The sequence below is a fragment of the Ptychodera flava genome, chromosome 15, assembly GCF_041260155.1.
Source record: "Ptychodera flava strain L36383 chromosome 15, AS_Pfla_20210202, whole genome shotgun sequence".
Lineage (NCBI taxonomy): Eukaryota > Metazoa > Hemichordata > Enteropneusta > Ptychoderidae > Ptychodera > Ptychodera flava.
Genome location: NC_091942.1, coordinates 36,124,519 through 36,141,407, shown reverse-complemented (window position 1 = coordinate 36,141,407; position 16,889 = coordinate 36,124,519). Strand labels below are relative to the sequence as shown.

Below are 16,889 nucleotides of genomic sequence, written 5' to 3'. Positions count from 1 at the left end.
CAGGCTATGGCTAATATTTTACTGGTACGAAGCTAGCAAGGGTTCTAGTCGTTTTTCTAGCAAAGTTTCTGAAATATGGCGACTGACAGAACGCTAATTTCCTTGACTAACACGTTTATAGTATTAAGCCAGTGACCATCACTTTGATAAATATTTCATAAAGACAGCGCCGGTAATGTTTATCGATTTAGTAACAATGCTGAGTTCTGCATGCAGAAACATGTTAAATCTAGGTCCTTGGTATATCGCAACATTCGATAAGTGTAGAGTGTGTGCATGGCACTATGTCGAAAACATTTACGTCACGTGATGGAGGGACCGTCTTTACGTCCAGACTTCGAGTATTATGCCAATATTGTTGATTTTTAATTGATGACTATCTTACGCGCCGTGTGCATAAACATACACAGTCATAAACAATACACATAAACATGGTGTTTGGTGGAGCCACAGCCCCGTGGTTCGAGGGACTGTGGTGGATATAGAAGTCATGCTTCTGTCTACCGTTGGAGTGACAGAAACAATACGTATCAACGTGTGGATACCGCTCACGACTACATCTGATAATAAGATATTTGGAGAAAATTGTTCAGAATGTCTACAATAATCACGCGAGTACTCGAGCAATGTGTTTTTGTTCATTCTGTCAAGTTTTTGTTTTTACACTGTTGTACCAGGCAATTGCTTACCCCGTGAATGAAACGTGACTTCCTTGTGGTCTCGTATATTCTACACACTTCTTACGCCTAACAAATGTTCGCAATTTCGTATACTTGAACGCTAGTCGTATGTGCGAAGCTCTGAGCACAAGGAGAGAAGGAGATTTGACGGAGACGACTTGTGAGCTAGGTCTATGATAGGCAAGCTAAATTACAGCTTGTTATTTTCTTGTACTTGCAATCAATGAGGTCCCTTCCCCGGTCCCTACCTAGCTCCTTGGTGCAACTGAAACAAAAACAATTTTGAAACAGCCAGCATAAACTAAAACAAAAACTACAAATATTACGGTATCGTTTTATTTCATTCGCGCTGTGCAACACCAGTATTGACCAGTTTCATTTCCTCGTAGAAACACAACTTTATCAGGTGATCTATGAAAAATAGGAAGACAATCCACTCATATAGGGTGCAAAGGTAAAATGTTTTGATATCTCGAGTCCATGAAAACGCGATTGAAAACAAACGATTCGAGAGATCTAGGGTCCAGTTTGAAAGAACTGGGGAAAATGGGTGTGATTTATCCTTCCTTTTCAATCTATTATCTTTCCAATAAAAATAATTTTCTAACAAAGGTCTCCTCTCTTGTTTAACGGTAACTGAAACCGTTATCATTTAGCCAAACCACTCTGCTGTGATCTACACACAAACATTTCCAAAAAATTGTACGAGTGATGGGGGCCTATTTACACATATTGGTTAGTCATGGGGATACTAATATGCGTTTATTTCCCCTCGGCAGGATGAGAACATAGTTTAATGGAGAGGTATAAGAGACAGACGGGTAGAAAGTAAACATTTCATAGTGATATCACAAACTCAAAACACAGAATATCATTTCCATATCAGCTACTTCCCCCTTGTCGCTATGGTGACATTCAGCCTTGCAATGTGATAACAGGTTTAATATCATTAATCTCCGATATCTAGGATATCGTGTTATTTTCACGAGGAAACATTGGATGTTAATATTTTTGAGGGGGAGTAAAGAATCCACAAAAATCACCCTATATATTGAGATGACATTCTGTACATCAGCTAATTTAGCCTTTCGCTGTCTGTAAGTTTGAGAAACTTTTATTTTAATTACTTTGGATTCCATTTAATTTTTTTTGTTTTGAGATTTATTCTGTATAACATATAATTGGTGAAATACAAGTACTGCATAACAGTTTTGGGGGTTTGAAAACATTTTTATCTGCAAAAGTTACCTCAACTCGTAGCTTAACACGCTTTAAGCTTTTTGCATATGTTATGCATTTCATAACAGCAGTCTTTTCCGCTCTCGTGGGCCGGGCATACATATGGATATATTCATATGTGAATGGATAATATAATCACATTCGAAATTGACTTTGCGCAGATTATTTTGCTTGATTATGAAGAACGCATGGGTCGATCACTGTAGAATAAGAATTGTAAGCATTGGCAGTAGAGTTAAAACTGTCAGATTTCTGCTGAGAACTCTGGATAAATGTTAGTCTCGGTTACCCAGACTGCTCTGCGGGGCTGTCTCCGGCCGCCCCGCAGAATAGATAAATGTATGTATTGGGAAACCGATAGATGTTTTACACAGTTTCAAAAACCTATATTACAGATAGCAGGAAATGGAGTCAAATTATGAATATTACACAATTGTTTACAATCATAAATCAATACACTGTAGTATTTGCTAAAGTAGTGACGGACAATTAATTTTCAAAATTTGCATCATATGATCCGTAAAGTGGCAGTCTCCCATAGAAGATGTAGGTGACTGACCTAGTATTCTAGCATGTTGATGGATATTCACAGCAAATCAAATGTCCCTAAAGCCAAACAAATGGGTATACATTTGACTTTATTGGGGAAAATATCGTTTTGGAAAAATTAACCATCGGTCTTAGGAAAGTTCTTTAATCGCTTCAGGTATTTTCCGATAGTTTTCAAAACATTTCCTATTAGAACTGTCACGGGACCTACCAGAAGGTCACGTTCGCTAGCATACAGAGCCAAGGGAGTTTATGACCCTCCCTCACAAAAACCGATAATGTGGAATAAACCGATTTTGAAAAAGATCGTAAAGTGTGTGTAAATTATTTAGAATACTACACAGGTTTTTTACGCGTTATGAAATATAAGCCTCTCAAAGTATATTAATTCAGGGGACTCTTCTCAGAACTTGGTAAGAAGTACAATCTGTTAATGATTCGCCCTGCGTGGGATAAAATTACATTGACCCTACAAAGGTATCGGAAATATGATGGTGGGTTTTGCATTTCAGATATCCCGTAGCATAACCATCTTCCAGATTGAAGCTTTAGCTAATACGGTGACGCGTGTCACACATGTACGGCCACGGTCACAAATCACTTACAATAGCCTATGATTGTTATTCGAAACAAAAGGACAACGCTTGTGCATATGGTGACAACATCGTACTATTATTGTGACGTCATCATTTTTGAAAATGGCATAGCGAATCCGGGACGGGGACCACCGTGACGAGTTAGCGGCTCTGCATGTTTCGGGGTTCCATCTCAAGTTACCATAGGGCATATTCAAAATACCTTGGCAATTTTACGAGATCACAAACAAAATCTGCAAAGGTTTGCGGTCGTTATGAACAAAGCATGGTCATAAAGCTGACTATGCACAGGCGAAAGGCAACTATGACAAAATAGAAGCTGGGTAGGCTAGGTTGAGCTTCAGCTTACTAGTCATTTTAATTTGTCCTCGGTGAAAGTTTAATTTGTGCTTTGATTGTGAATAAAACATGCTATAAAGTGCAGTTGACGGAACCCGCATTTTTTATGCGTAATAACATGTATAGTCAATCAAACATCTTGACTGTGCAAATGTTTATTGACAATATCAAAATGTAAATATACCGAAGAAAGTTCCTAGTCGGTGCAATTCTTTACATTATCCTATTTAGTTTGAAACACTTTATTTTGCTCCTAACAAGGGTATTATTCAGGAATATCCTGATATATGTATCCTCCTCACATTTCACAGATTTTGACATGATTTGGTTCCCTATAGCACCTTTTCCTTTTTTGCCAACAGAATCAAAGTTGGCTTTTCTGGGCACTTTGGATTGTGCATCTCCAGGTAGTAAAGCAGGCTTTTCTTGTCCAGAGAAAATGGGTCACTTAATACCAAACGTAACAAAACGTTAAGATAATGACCACGTATTGTAAATGCATGTATGGCTAGTGATTATGTGAGAATAATTAGGCCCTGCTCTTGTGCACTGTTGTATAAAGTTTCTGTGAAACCATAAACCCTGGAACTAGGACCAGTGTCGGCCGAAAGAAAGGAAAGATAAAAGGAAATGGTGTCCCCTGCAAATATAAAATTATTAGCCCTCCAAAAAGAATTTGTTTTCGTACGACATGAAAAATTGCTTCAGCGGTTTCCTTCTAATGTTACATTTTTCAGGTAAGCAACGTATCTGTAAATGTTCTTCCACGAACATGTTACTAGACTGTTGACTTCTCACATAATCAGTTAGGCTCTCCCTTCTATCTCCATGGTCAGGCTATCATAATTTGTCTTCCTTTAGAACCGTACAGCGCTGAAAGGCATGAGCCAGGGCTGGGCATTTGCGCCTGAGTAGGTGGGATCCATAAACGGTTACTATTTGAATTTTAGTGAAGACCTACTCCTTGGCACAAAGCCAAACGAAAGTTTCCGTTGCGTAGCGTCTCCATAACGACAAATCTAAATCGTTACATTTTGTTCACAGAAATTCATAATATGGACGCGTCCAAACTTCTATTGTTGTCTGTGACAGTATCTACAAAGAGAAATAGACTTAATGGCAGCTAGTGTAGCAATTATGAAAGCTATTAGCAAGCAATAATTAAGATAGACATATCAAAATGTTCCAAGATTGGTACACTGAAAGGAAAAATCCCTTTGCTGACGTAACTGTCTCTCTTATTCTGCAGTTTGCTAGAATAGAATTGATATTGGACGACAGACGACTTCTGCAGTGACAAAATGGCTAGGCTGTATTAAAACGCCATAAACCTTGTCCTGAAAGTAGTAAGAGTCGTTCAATTCATGCTGAATATTTATTGCTGTCACTTGTTTTCCCGCGTATTATATGTGCTACGTGTGACTGAAACAATCATGCATCTACCATGTGTCTATCGAAAGGCACTCTGTAAAGCTTACAGTAGGATGACGCGATAATTTCATCCAACACAGTAAAACCCCGATATAAGGCTGATGATAAACGCGACAACGCCCAGTCAATGCCGTAACATGGCGAACGCGCCTGCTTGAAGTTTGTATGCGGATTTGAGTCTTGCGTGCAAGCACGCTTTGTTTGGTTTCGTTCCGGAATCCTTTCAAAAACGACTTCCTCAGTTCAGTCAGTTTGACCACGACAAAAAAAATACGGATAATCCAGCCTTGTGTTTATTCATTTCCCCTCTTATTTTCTCATTCTCAATGTCAATGCTAAGTTACGTATAGAAGTTCATAGTGCTGTTCACTAACGCCAAGGATATCGATTGCTTCGTTGTAGTAAACTGACAAAAAATGTTAGGTCCGAGAGAACCATTCATCGGAGTGACGCTTATTACTTATTAATGTATTTCATTTTGGATGCGTTAAACGATACAATTTTACAAATGAACCAATCAGGAGTAGGGGTTGGTTGTCAATCACCATTACCGCGCCCACTGACCTTGCTTACAAAGCTTTGTGTATAAACACGACGCCATCATTCGCGGTTTTACTCTAAGGCCTATCAACTGCCGAAGCAAATTTTTCGTGAAGACCAGGTAAATCTAGTCATTATTTTTCTAACAATACTTGATATTCAGATATTTGGATATAATTTGTGATACAGAAAAGGTATGATCTTATTTGACACTGTCGTTCGCGCCCAGAAGGAAGCGCTATTTTGTCGAACTCCAAAGTGCGGGAAATATCCCCACCGGTTTGAAAACCGTTTTCAAATATTTGCAACGGCGGTTATTCTTTCCGTATCGTGGCCTGTCGTTGTGGAAGATCACATAGCGCAGTTCTTGGAAATGTTATCTGTAAAACTAATGCCACGCCTAACAGTGTTACCATGGCGTCCGTTACGCTATGATAAATTTGGTGCAAAATGTAGTCAAAATTTGACCAAAAACGGTAGGGCGGCTTTGTTTTGTAGCGACCAATTCACTTTAATGGTCGATTATCGTACAAGTGAGTTCTTCGATAAGGAATTAAAGGTGCATCGAGTAAAATAAAAACACGTAAGAACTTGACTAATATCTGATTTTATCCTGTATTTGGTTTTTGTTTATTTGCGCGGTTTTAAGTGAAGAAACTCGCGTTATGGAGTTCTAGGCATAAGCATATGTTGACCTTATATCGTTCTTTGTGTCATTCGTCAGTAGTAACCTCGACCTGCTAAACATGGCGAAAGCGAAGGCTGCAAAACCCAAAAAGGCTGCTGCAAAGAAGCCACAGAAAAAACCGGCAGCAAAGAAGCAACCCAAGGCAAAGAAACAAGTGAAAAGATTGAAGACAAGTGCAGGAAAGAAAGCCAAGAGCAAGAAGGGCAAGGTAATGGCTTATCGATTTTTGTAGCAAGTGACAAAGCACCACAGTTTTTACAAAAGGGAGTTGCAGCATCGGTCGATGATGCGATGCTATGAACTCGCTGTGTGCTGAAAAGTCGTCGCCTTTAAAATTTTGAAGATAACTGTTTCTGAGTTGAATTTTTAATGATTTTTTTCGAAACAAAAAATAATTGATATTTTGACAGCAATACCCGAATGTCATCATACGTACCACCAAGGTCACTTGTAGAGAATTATTGGTCAAGGTTGATTACAATCTCATTGTCACTGCCACCATGAACTGGAAGCAATGTTTTGGGTGTATGTGCGCGTGTTTATTTATATAGGCATGTGAAATAAATATTGTACTGTATACTAATTTTGAATAATCTTTTTTTAATTTCAGAAATAATATATATTTTTTTAATGAGAATTTCAAAACTTGGATCAGAAGACGTAGGCGACTAAACGTTCAAACCGCAGTATGAGAGGATGGTTGATTTGCACAGCGGCGAGACCCAACAGTTATCTCACCTTTGAAGACTCTTGGATGACCATTTCAAGTGTCCAGCCAGAAAGCAATGTCATTCCATCCACAATTGCAGCTGAAGATTCAAATTGCATATATTGATAATCATGATTTTGCTTAGAACAATTCAGATTTTCCCTGTGGATATCATTTGAAGATATTAACTGACCTTGTCTACGTCGTCTGTTTCATTGAAGTTATTTAAGGTTGTTAGTTGATATTTTTTCTTCTGTAGTCTGCATGAATAAGCCTTACATGTTTTCCTTTTAAGGAAAGGGGTTTAATATGTATATCACATCCAGTTTTTACCTGTCTATGTATATTAGGCTACTTTTTATTACTCTTTGTTTTGCCTCACTACTATTACCTCAAACTTGGAAATGAATATTGTACACAAAGTTAAAGAATATACAGAATGATCAGCACATAGGAAGAATATACAGTGTTTTTATGCACTTCATGTTAACCACAAATGCCAAAGCTTATGCAACATATTAGAAGTCACAAATGACTACTGACTATTACAGCTGCTGTATTAATACTTTGCAAATCAAACTGAGATTAAAACAAATCTGTCATTAAAGTTTATTCTTCACACAATTTAACAGAAAGTAGCCTAATAAGGAGATTTTGATACTTGAGAAATCAATAAACATGAACGAAAATGATACTTGTTTAGCGATAAAGTTTCATGATTTGTATATTCACCATGTTACATGAAGTATGGTGGAAAAAGAGATCTCATACCCTGCTATTCTCCTTGATTATTTTACGTTTCTTGAAGTCCGTGCAAATGTTCTTACAGACTTTTTTACAGGCTGAAAAATTTTGCACTATGGGAGAAAAACAAAAGCCAATGACCTTCTGCGTCCTATGGTGTCCTCTGTATCCCGAGTCTGTATCTTCTGTTGCAGTGTGTCGCTGCCTTGCTTCGTCAGCATTTGTCAAACCTACTTGAGTACTTCGCCCAGAAGTTGGGGACAAGTAGGTAAACACTGAACGACCCAAGTGCCCCCAGTTTGAAAAGATGCAATTTTTACGCGGAACAACGTTTCGTGAGAATTTTGTTATCCTTTGGTCGCACGTTGACTAGAGAAAAAGAATTCATATTAGTTACAATTGGCTATATGTAACATCTCTATCGGACTTAATTAAGGCGGCTTCAATGAGAGGGCCCCGATGAGAGCTACACGATTTGTAAAAACATGAACGCAAATTGTCGCGCCTTTTCCAGTTTGGAACAATAGGAAACTCCGACAGGTAAGAGGCGCCATCATTATGCAAATATCAAAGTCAGTTAATGTACATACGATGTCAGATGGGTCGACTGGTCGGTCAGGCAAGGCAAGTTGTTGTCAGCCTCGCTTTCAGAAAGTAAATACGAGATCGAGAATAGGCTAGGCATGCACGACCTTAGCTGAAACACGGGGACCTCGACCGTTGCTGAGATAAATCACAACGCCGGGCACCATTCACTCAACTGTACAGCACGATAAGGGAACTCTCTTATGCCATCTCAGCGTGTACAGCAAAGCAACGTAGTTTTCAGCGAAATACATAAAGGAATATACTTTACACAAAGCGGGACCCAGGTAACTAAAAATTGTCAATTGAAGTCTTGTACCAAGTAGTACCAAGTAGTATCAATCAATCAATCTTTATTTACTCGACACATACTAACAGAGAGTATGGTATGGTACATCAAGATGTGTTACAAATGTAAGTGAACAATACAGAGAAAGAAAAACAACCATTCATCTCTGTAATACGAAAACATGCAATAATTACATTCATTGGAGCTGCTTCAGCTCAGTATAAACATGTCTCTTTAAGAAAACAGTAAAAGTCTGAACAACAAATGAACAAAGTTACCAGGACATTTTTCAGCCCGGAGCTGCTGGAGGGTTCAGCATACATTTGTATTCTTTAGAAATACAGCTAGATCAAGAACATTTTGTTCCATTAACTTTTTAACAATCTTCTTCTTTTTCTAAGAGACTATAACATTTACAAAAATCTGTACCACTACTTTGTCCCAATAAAATTCTTTCTGAAGTATGATTTTTACATGAAAATAATAAATGAAACTCATCATCAATTTCATTATAATCACATCTCTGACAGATTCTTTCATTCAAGGTAATCTAGGTTTACTTTTTCTTCCCATTTCAATACCCAAGTTATGGTCACTCAATCTGAATTTGGACAAATGTTTACGGAGTGTAAAGTCAGACAAGCATTCTAAGTAATTTTCGAAGACAAACTGAGTTTTGAAAATTCTATATGTACGTAATTTGTTACCATTTCCATTTTTTCTTACATCATCAAACAGATTTCTCCTCCATGAACCCAAATATTCACTTGTAAGATTTTCTTTTATTTTCTTCTTCAGTTGACAATATGATTTCACTCCCAATGAACTGAAAACATGCATATGATTACAATCCCCCAAATTGCGATTAATAAATTTCACCCAAGAGATTGAATTTTTCTGTTTTCTGTGAGTGCCTTTTTAAGAATGTGATTTGAAGGCAAACTGTTCAGTCTACACCAATATCTTATAACAGACATATAAAGTGAGATCTTCAATGGTAGTCTACCCAACTCAGCTCTTATGCCTTCCAAAGGAGTACGTTTACTGACTCCTAGAATAAATCTGTAAAATGACATACAAAGACTTTCAAGACAATTATCAGTACTAGTGATTTCTGTTGCCCAAATTTCAGAAGCATATGAAAGAATTGGAACAATCAATGTGTCAAAAAGTTTTAAGCAAAGTCTAGGATTTAACATTCTTTCACATAAAATTGACTTTTTTATGCTGAATAAAGCTTTCATTGCTTTGTTTTTAAGATTATTCTGGTTTTGTTTGAATTTTCCATTAGGTGTAATAAGAACACCAACATATGTAAAATGTTTCACTGTTTCAATCAAATTGTTTTCAAAGTAAAATTGCACATTGTTTATGAAATGATTACTCTTGTTAAATACCATTGTTTTTGTCTTATCTACATTAACTGTGAGACCCCATAATTTACTATAAGAAAGTAACTTATTCAGGCAATTCTGTAAACCTTCTGCAGATTTTGACATAAGTATTAAGTCATCAGCATACAAAATACAACTCATTTTCAGGTCTCCAATTTCTATTGGGAAATCAGATATATCACCAAAAATACCTGGGAGATCATTCAGAAAAACATTGAATAAAGTTGGTGAAAGGTTACAACCTTGTTTAACACCACAAGTAGAAAGAAACCCATCAGAAATACCTCTTGGTAGTTTCATTTTGTACTGAGTGTTATCATACATAGATTTTACAACATCATAGAAACCACCGGTTATTCCCAACCTCTGCATTTTAAGAAATAATCCTTTTCTCCAAACAGAATCAAAAGCTTTCCTAAAGTCTACAAAAGCTACATAAAGCTTGTTTGAGCTTGAGTTTTTCAAACTTTTAGTAGAAAACATTTTATCAATTACAGTCTTTAACAAAAATACACAGTCTGAAGTACGTCTATTCTTTCTAAAACCAAATTGAAAAGGTGAGAAAAGATCATTGACCTCTAGATACTTAATGAGACGCTTGTTCAATACCAATGTGAAAAGTTTTGATAAACAACTTGAAAGTGCGATTGCTCTGTAATTGTTTGGATCACATTTGTCCCCTGATTTGTGAAGTGGAACTAACAATGTTGATTTCCAGAATGCAGGAAAGTTACCACTATCCAGTATATGATTAAACAATTTTAAAATGCTACTTATACACACATTATTGCTAGCTTTAATCATCTCATTCTTATGCAGTCTTCACCTGGTGCTTTCTTATTTTTCAATTGTTTAATGGCAGATAATAACTCATTATGTGTTATTGGAGTATTAAGGTAAGTATTTAGTCTCTTTATTTTTTCCAACTCTCCCAATTTTTCAGAAACAATTTTTTCTTCAGTTGTTGTGGACTTATTATTATACAATGACTCAAAATATGAAATCCAATCATTACTCTGTATAGATTCATCCAATGGGACACCCGATTTCTTCCTAAGGTTCTTCAGATATTCCAATATTCACCTGAACTGTTTCCATCTGCCAATTCTAGTTTGTTTATCAATGATTTGGTAAACTGCTGTTTATTAAATTTAAGTTGCTTTCTGTATTTTTTCCTCAGGGTGAAATAATTACATCTCAAAACTGGATCATTAGGGGTTTTATCAAAGGCTTTAGCAGCATATTTTAGTTCCCTGCGTAAATTATAACAGTTTTTGTCAAACCACTGATTTCTTGTCTTCTTTTTCCTAGACTTATTGTATTTAACTTTCAGACATCGCCTGGCGCCTGTTGAAAATATCCTTGTCAACTCTATAGCTGCTGTATTTGTATCTGTACTATCTAAATCATATTTCATAAACTTATCAAAGGCATGAGTGAAATGTTCATTACTAAATGTATCATGAAAATGTCAGCACTGTCATTTTCCCAAACATAACTTGGTAAAGGCTTATTCGGTACGGAGTCACAGACTACTGTGTAGTTACAACGTAATGAAGTACTTATAGCACAATGATCAGACATGGCACTGATATCATGAATTCTGAAATACTGCAAATTCTTATAGTTTGTTTTAGTAGTTATACAATAATCAACAGTACTTGAACCTACTGGATGATGATAGGTAAATTTCCCTGACAAATCCCCAACAGTTCGCCCATTAGCAATTATCAATTGTTATTTAAACAAAGGTCAATCAGTTGCCTACCAAACTTATTACCATTTGGCATTGAACAATCTCTGCTATTTCTTTCTCTAAAATCATCAGATGTATAGAAATTTGGTACAGGAGTATAAACTATATCGTCGTCTTTAATAAAGTCCTTGAGAAATCCAACTCTACTATTTAAATCACCCATGAGAATGATATCACCCATCACTGAGTATCTTGAAATTTCACTTTCTAATACATCAAAATAATCATTTTTAACATGTACGCAAGAGTTCTCTGGTGGAATATAAACACAGCAAATGTACATATCATTTTTCAAAGAAAAGAACTCTTTGTCAAGTTTACACCATAAAAATCGGATATCTTTGATTTCAACTTTGTAATGCCTTTTTTCAAAGAAGACTTAAACATAATTGCTGACCCTCCAGCAGCTCTACCTCGCTTTTTAGAAATACAATTTCTTTCGGATCGGAAAACACTAAAATCATCAACATGATTCATCATCATGTACCCCCGTCTCCGTACCCGGGCGGGGACCCTTCGATGGCTTTCTTCTTTGTATGATCTTGAAGGTGGGTAGAAGTTGAAAGCACCCAAAGACGCTCGTTAGCTGGGTAGTCTGCTAAATCGATCGATTTTCGGCTCGATCAATCGGTGCCGTCGTCGATATGCCCGCCACTTTCGGTTGCAGTGGCGGCCATATCCACTATGGATCGATAGATCGAGCCGAAAATCGATCGATTTAGCAGACTACCCAGCTAACGAGCGCATTTGCATGGTGTAGGTCGTCGGAGCTCGGACTACGCGATATATAGCTCTACAGGGCACCATTCTGTAATTAGCTGGGCGATATACCAGTTGTGTCATGCACAGTCACCTGTGGTCTATTCCGCTGCGTCTATGCGCCCCATATCCGACGCATGTACATATGCCTGAGAAGCATATGTACACACGTCTATGAGGCGCATAGACGCAGAGCGGAATAGACCACAGGTGACTTGCGGTGTATGTCACAATTACGTCCATAGTGTCACAGTGGGGGCGTCGGCGCGTCTTCTTGTTCACTCACAAGGCTGTCCTTTTTTTTGAAAAAGATAAATTTATTTCAACATAGTCACAAATAAAACAAATCTACATTACTGTGAATGCATTAAAATTACAATGCCTATATAATAATTAGCTGTTTAATTACAAAGATCATCATATGAATGCATTCAGGATGCATTCTCCTCCTTCAAGTCTTACAAGGGTTGAAAACTTTGTGATAAAATCCTCAGTTTTGTTCATCATCTTATAAGCGAAATATAATGTATTCATCCATGAGGAGAGATAACATTTCAATTGCATGACATAGGATTGAAGGGAAACTTTAATCCCATCAAGACTAACCGAATTTCGAATATTCCAAACTGTATGTTTTACAAAGGAAGTAATGCAGGAAATAATGTCAGATGTTACATTATTATCATTTTCGTTTTCTGCGATTGCTAATCTTTTGATATTGATATTATTATCAAAGTTGTGATTTCTGACAAAGAAAGAAATACATTTCTGCCAGATTTCTTTAACATATTTACACTCAAATAAGATGTGTTCAAGTGTTTCTTCTTGGCCACAAATATGGCATTTCCCATCACTTAAATTGAAAGTTTTGGCCAAGCTTCCTGTGACTAGGCCTCGATGGAAAATCTTCCAATTTAAATCATTTATTGAATTACTGACAATTCCTCTTGAATTAAGACAGCTGAATGAAGTAGCTTTGTAACTGTCAGTGAGACTTAGATTCTCAGCCCATTTTTGACCAATCTGACCTTTGACTGCATGCCATTTCTTATCAACTGATTTCCAATAAAGTGACTTGGTTTTGACCTCACTTTTTGTCAGACCATAATTCTCTAAGTCTAAAATATGGTTTTCTTCATTTTTGATGTTTGAAGTGATGATTTGTTTCCAGGAATCTGAAATAGCATTTAGGAGTGTTTCATACTCTGTCTTAATTTCCTTACACATGTCTATTTGTACCTCCTCTAATTTTTGCAATTATTTCCCATTGTTGAAGCCAGTCATTTCTGTCATCATTCCAGATGTCCACAAGCCTTAAAACTCCACTCTTCGACCATTTTTCATAAAAGAGGACACTTCCTTCATTCTTAATATTGTCGTTATACCAAGGCTCTCAGTAAGGCCGTGTTGGCTGGACCGTGCCCTCTTGGTCTTATTACATTTACTGTGCACTGTTGTGGGGTAGAGCATGGATGATGTAAAATGGGCAGAGTAATCAAGGTTTTACTGAGTGTGTAAATTAAACTGTTCTAAAGAACGCTTTTCATTTTATTCGGCATATTCTACAATACGCTTTTCATATAATTTACGGCACATACACATTTACAAATAATACATTTGAATATGCCCATGTAAGCTAAATGGCCATAGCATACATGGAAACGGCCCTTAAACTCACCTCAACGTGATGTCGTCACACCGAAAGTTTTAATAGACAGATATTGTGACAATGGTGATAAAACAAATCATTACATTAGCCACTTGTTTGATTGTCAGTACCCATACATGAACAGAGATGTAGATGAACCAAAATGTGACAAAACAAGCTGACAACAACAGTTAAATCAATCTGTTGCAATAAATACATGTTAGTTGTTAGTCGATGTGGAGTTTACAGTCAAGTGATGATGGTGATGATTTACAACTACCTGCACTACAGGAACCAGACACTCATTTTATGCAGAGTTCACAGCTCGTAAGGCTATGGGGACTATAGCCGAAAATGAAACGTGTGGGAGTATATATTAGACCCTTTGATTATCAAGTATTTGGTTCAAAGCACATTGTGTACACGTTTTCATTTACTGTCACCCACATACTTTTTAAAGTGGTTGAAAGGGCCTGACCTGTCCCTAAATTAAAAAATGGAAATAAGTTAAAAGTAAACATAATGTGAACGCAGATGAAAGAAGATATTAACAGCCCTTTTGAAGTTTTCAGTTTTCTCAGCAGAGACAGTTGTTAGAACATATCACAATAGCTCCTGACAACATTGAACTTGTAAACATCAAATTTTAGTACCAATTCAGTGTGAGCATCTTTGGCAGTATACCATTTGCAATAGATTGTAAATATCCCTGTATATATCCGATGTGAATATTCCTGTATATACCTGTGAAAGTAGTTTGATGGATACATACAAAGTATAGACAATGTATTCATCTTTTTGTACAGCTGCAATCTGAATTTATGGTGAATAACCAAGAAACGGTTTTATACCGTCAACCAACACAGCAATTCATTTGATATAACATCTTAGTAACTTTTAAAGTGGCATTGTGTATTGTAACATCTTTTCATCATGTTATTATTTCAATGCCAATAGTCAATACCGGTATTTGACCTTGTGAATATGCACAGATCTTGTGAAATCCATGAATTAGTGATTGCATTTTCAGAGAAGTCTATAATTCAATGGCCCTGTGATTTTAAGTTTGAGAAAGAACATAGCATTCATGCAAGCTGGGCCAGGGAATATGATTTCAAAGAGAGTTCAGAGGGTTGATAACTCTTTGGGTGAGTACTACATGGCAGTGCTCCATGCTGCATTGACTCAGTAGGATGGGGTCAGTCAGAATGGTGAAGTATTCAGAATATGTCTGCTCAAAATTGGAAATGGCCGTGAAGCATTGGATACTGATAGTTCCACCAAGACAACATCCCAGCCTTTCTCTGTTTTGCTATTCTGTCCACACCTGTATGCTAAAACTGACTGTTGGCATAAGAGATCTACCACTTCAAAGTGTCAGGTAAAGGACTTTGTCCGATAAGGTATGCAGTGTGGAAAATATCTGTCATATTCATCATTGTCAAAACTAAAATGGAAAATATTACAAACAATACTTGGATCGATGCACATTGAAATGTTATTTTTTTTTATAACAAAATGTTGATTGTATGTCAACAAAAGGTGCATTCATTTTCCCCATGAATTTGAACCTATGTATGAATATGCTTCTCATTTTAAGATGAATGATTTGGACAATTTTTTCTGGCATACTTGTGTTTCAGCTTCTGTTAGTGAGTGGTGACTAACATTATGGCAAGAACATTTCAAACAGCACGGCGTTCAACAGGTGGTAAAGCACCTAGGAAAATGCTAGCAACAATGGCAGCCCGCATGTCTGCTGGTGCTGGACACGGGAAATGTGTAGTTTTTGTCCCAATGAAGAAGGAGCTACGTAGCACCAGACATCTTATACCAAAACATCAACTGCCGAGTGTTCAACAAAGAGATAGCCAGTCACAATCACAGAGCTATAGACGATCACTTGAAGAGGTTACACTGCCAAGGATGCTGACAGTGAGAGGGCGCTAGAATGGATCCAGCATCAACATACTCAGGTGTACAAGATTATGTCATAATCAGTGACCTGTACAGAAATATGAACATGCAATATGAAACTGATTAAATTTGACTTGAAAGTCCCTACCAAGATCGGTCTCCTTGAAACAACTTTAAAAGAATATAACTGTCATTCCTTGTCTGTATGTGCACTTTTACAAAACTATTTTATTCCGTACTAATATATATCTAAACAAATAATCATTGTGGTCATTAAATAATGTACTATAAAGTCAGCAGGATGGTGGAGTAAATGGCATGGTAGAAATCTACTCTGTATACTAGCCAAAATTTAAAAGTGAAAGGTATGAAAATTGTCCCACAATAATCAGAATTACATCTCCTTACCCATCTCGTGAATTTGTCACTGACAGTATTTTTAATCATGAATTACTTACTACCTAGCGATTGTCCGTTACAGAGGACAGATGGTTGCAGAACAGCTGCTGTTGGAATTGAAAAAAGTATTCATTCAAAACTATACTATTCATATGATTATTCCGCGGATGACTGGAGCTATGTGTAAGCCATTGTCCATTGTATTGTAGTTGGAACCATTGTAATGGAATAAGAGATGACAGATACTACAATTCACATTGATATCTTGGTGACTTGATTGTCACTGTGTACGCATGAGTTACCAAAACTTTGAAGTATGCATTTTATAAGTTCTATGGAGGGTTGAGATATGTTAACAATTCACTGTTCCATCTTCAAGACACCTCAGATTATCTACCATCTCTAGCTTGTGGTTGTCATATCTGTCAGAAATTTATCATCACAACTACGTAAATACAAAATACAAGATAATCTTTTAAAACTGTAGAATGAAACAAGAAATGGTAAACTTCAAGAAATAAATCTATGACTATTGATGTAATTTTTGTGATGCGTATGTGAATTTGATGATAGTTCAGGAGCTTGTGATAACTTCTCCACGTTGTGAACTTGTGTAAGCTTCAAAAT

General features: G+C 36.8%; 2 long non-coding RNA genes across 2 annotated transcripts; both read left to right on the top strand.

Moving 5' to 3' along the window:
- Nucleotides 1-5,322: 5,322 nt before the first annotated feature.
- Nucleotides 5,323-7,465, top strand: LOC139152039 (uncharacterized). Its single transcript, XR_011556535.1, has 3 exons — nucleotides 5,323-5,495; nucleotides 6,099-6,270; nucleotides 6,673-7,465. It is a non-coding gene; the product is annotated as an uncharacterized lncRNA (long non-coding RNA).
- Nucleotides 7,466-8,101: 636 nt separating this feature from the next.
- On the top strand, nucleotides 8,102-16,803 carry LOC139152040 (uncharacterized). The gene is made up of 2 exons (XR_011556536.1): nucleotides 8,102-8,387; nucleotides 15,590-16,803. It is a non-coding gene; the product is annotated as an uncharacterized lncRNA (long non-coding RNA).
- The last annotated feature ends 86 nt before the right edge of the window (nucleotides 16,804-16,889 follow it).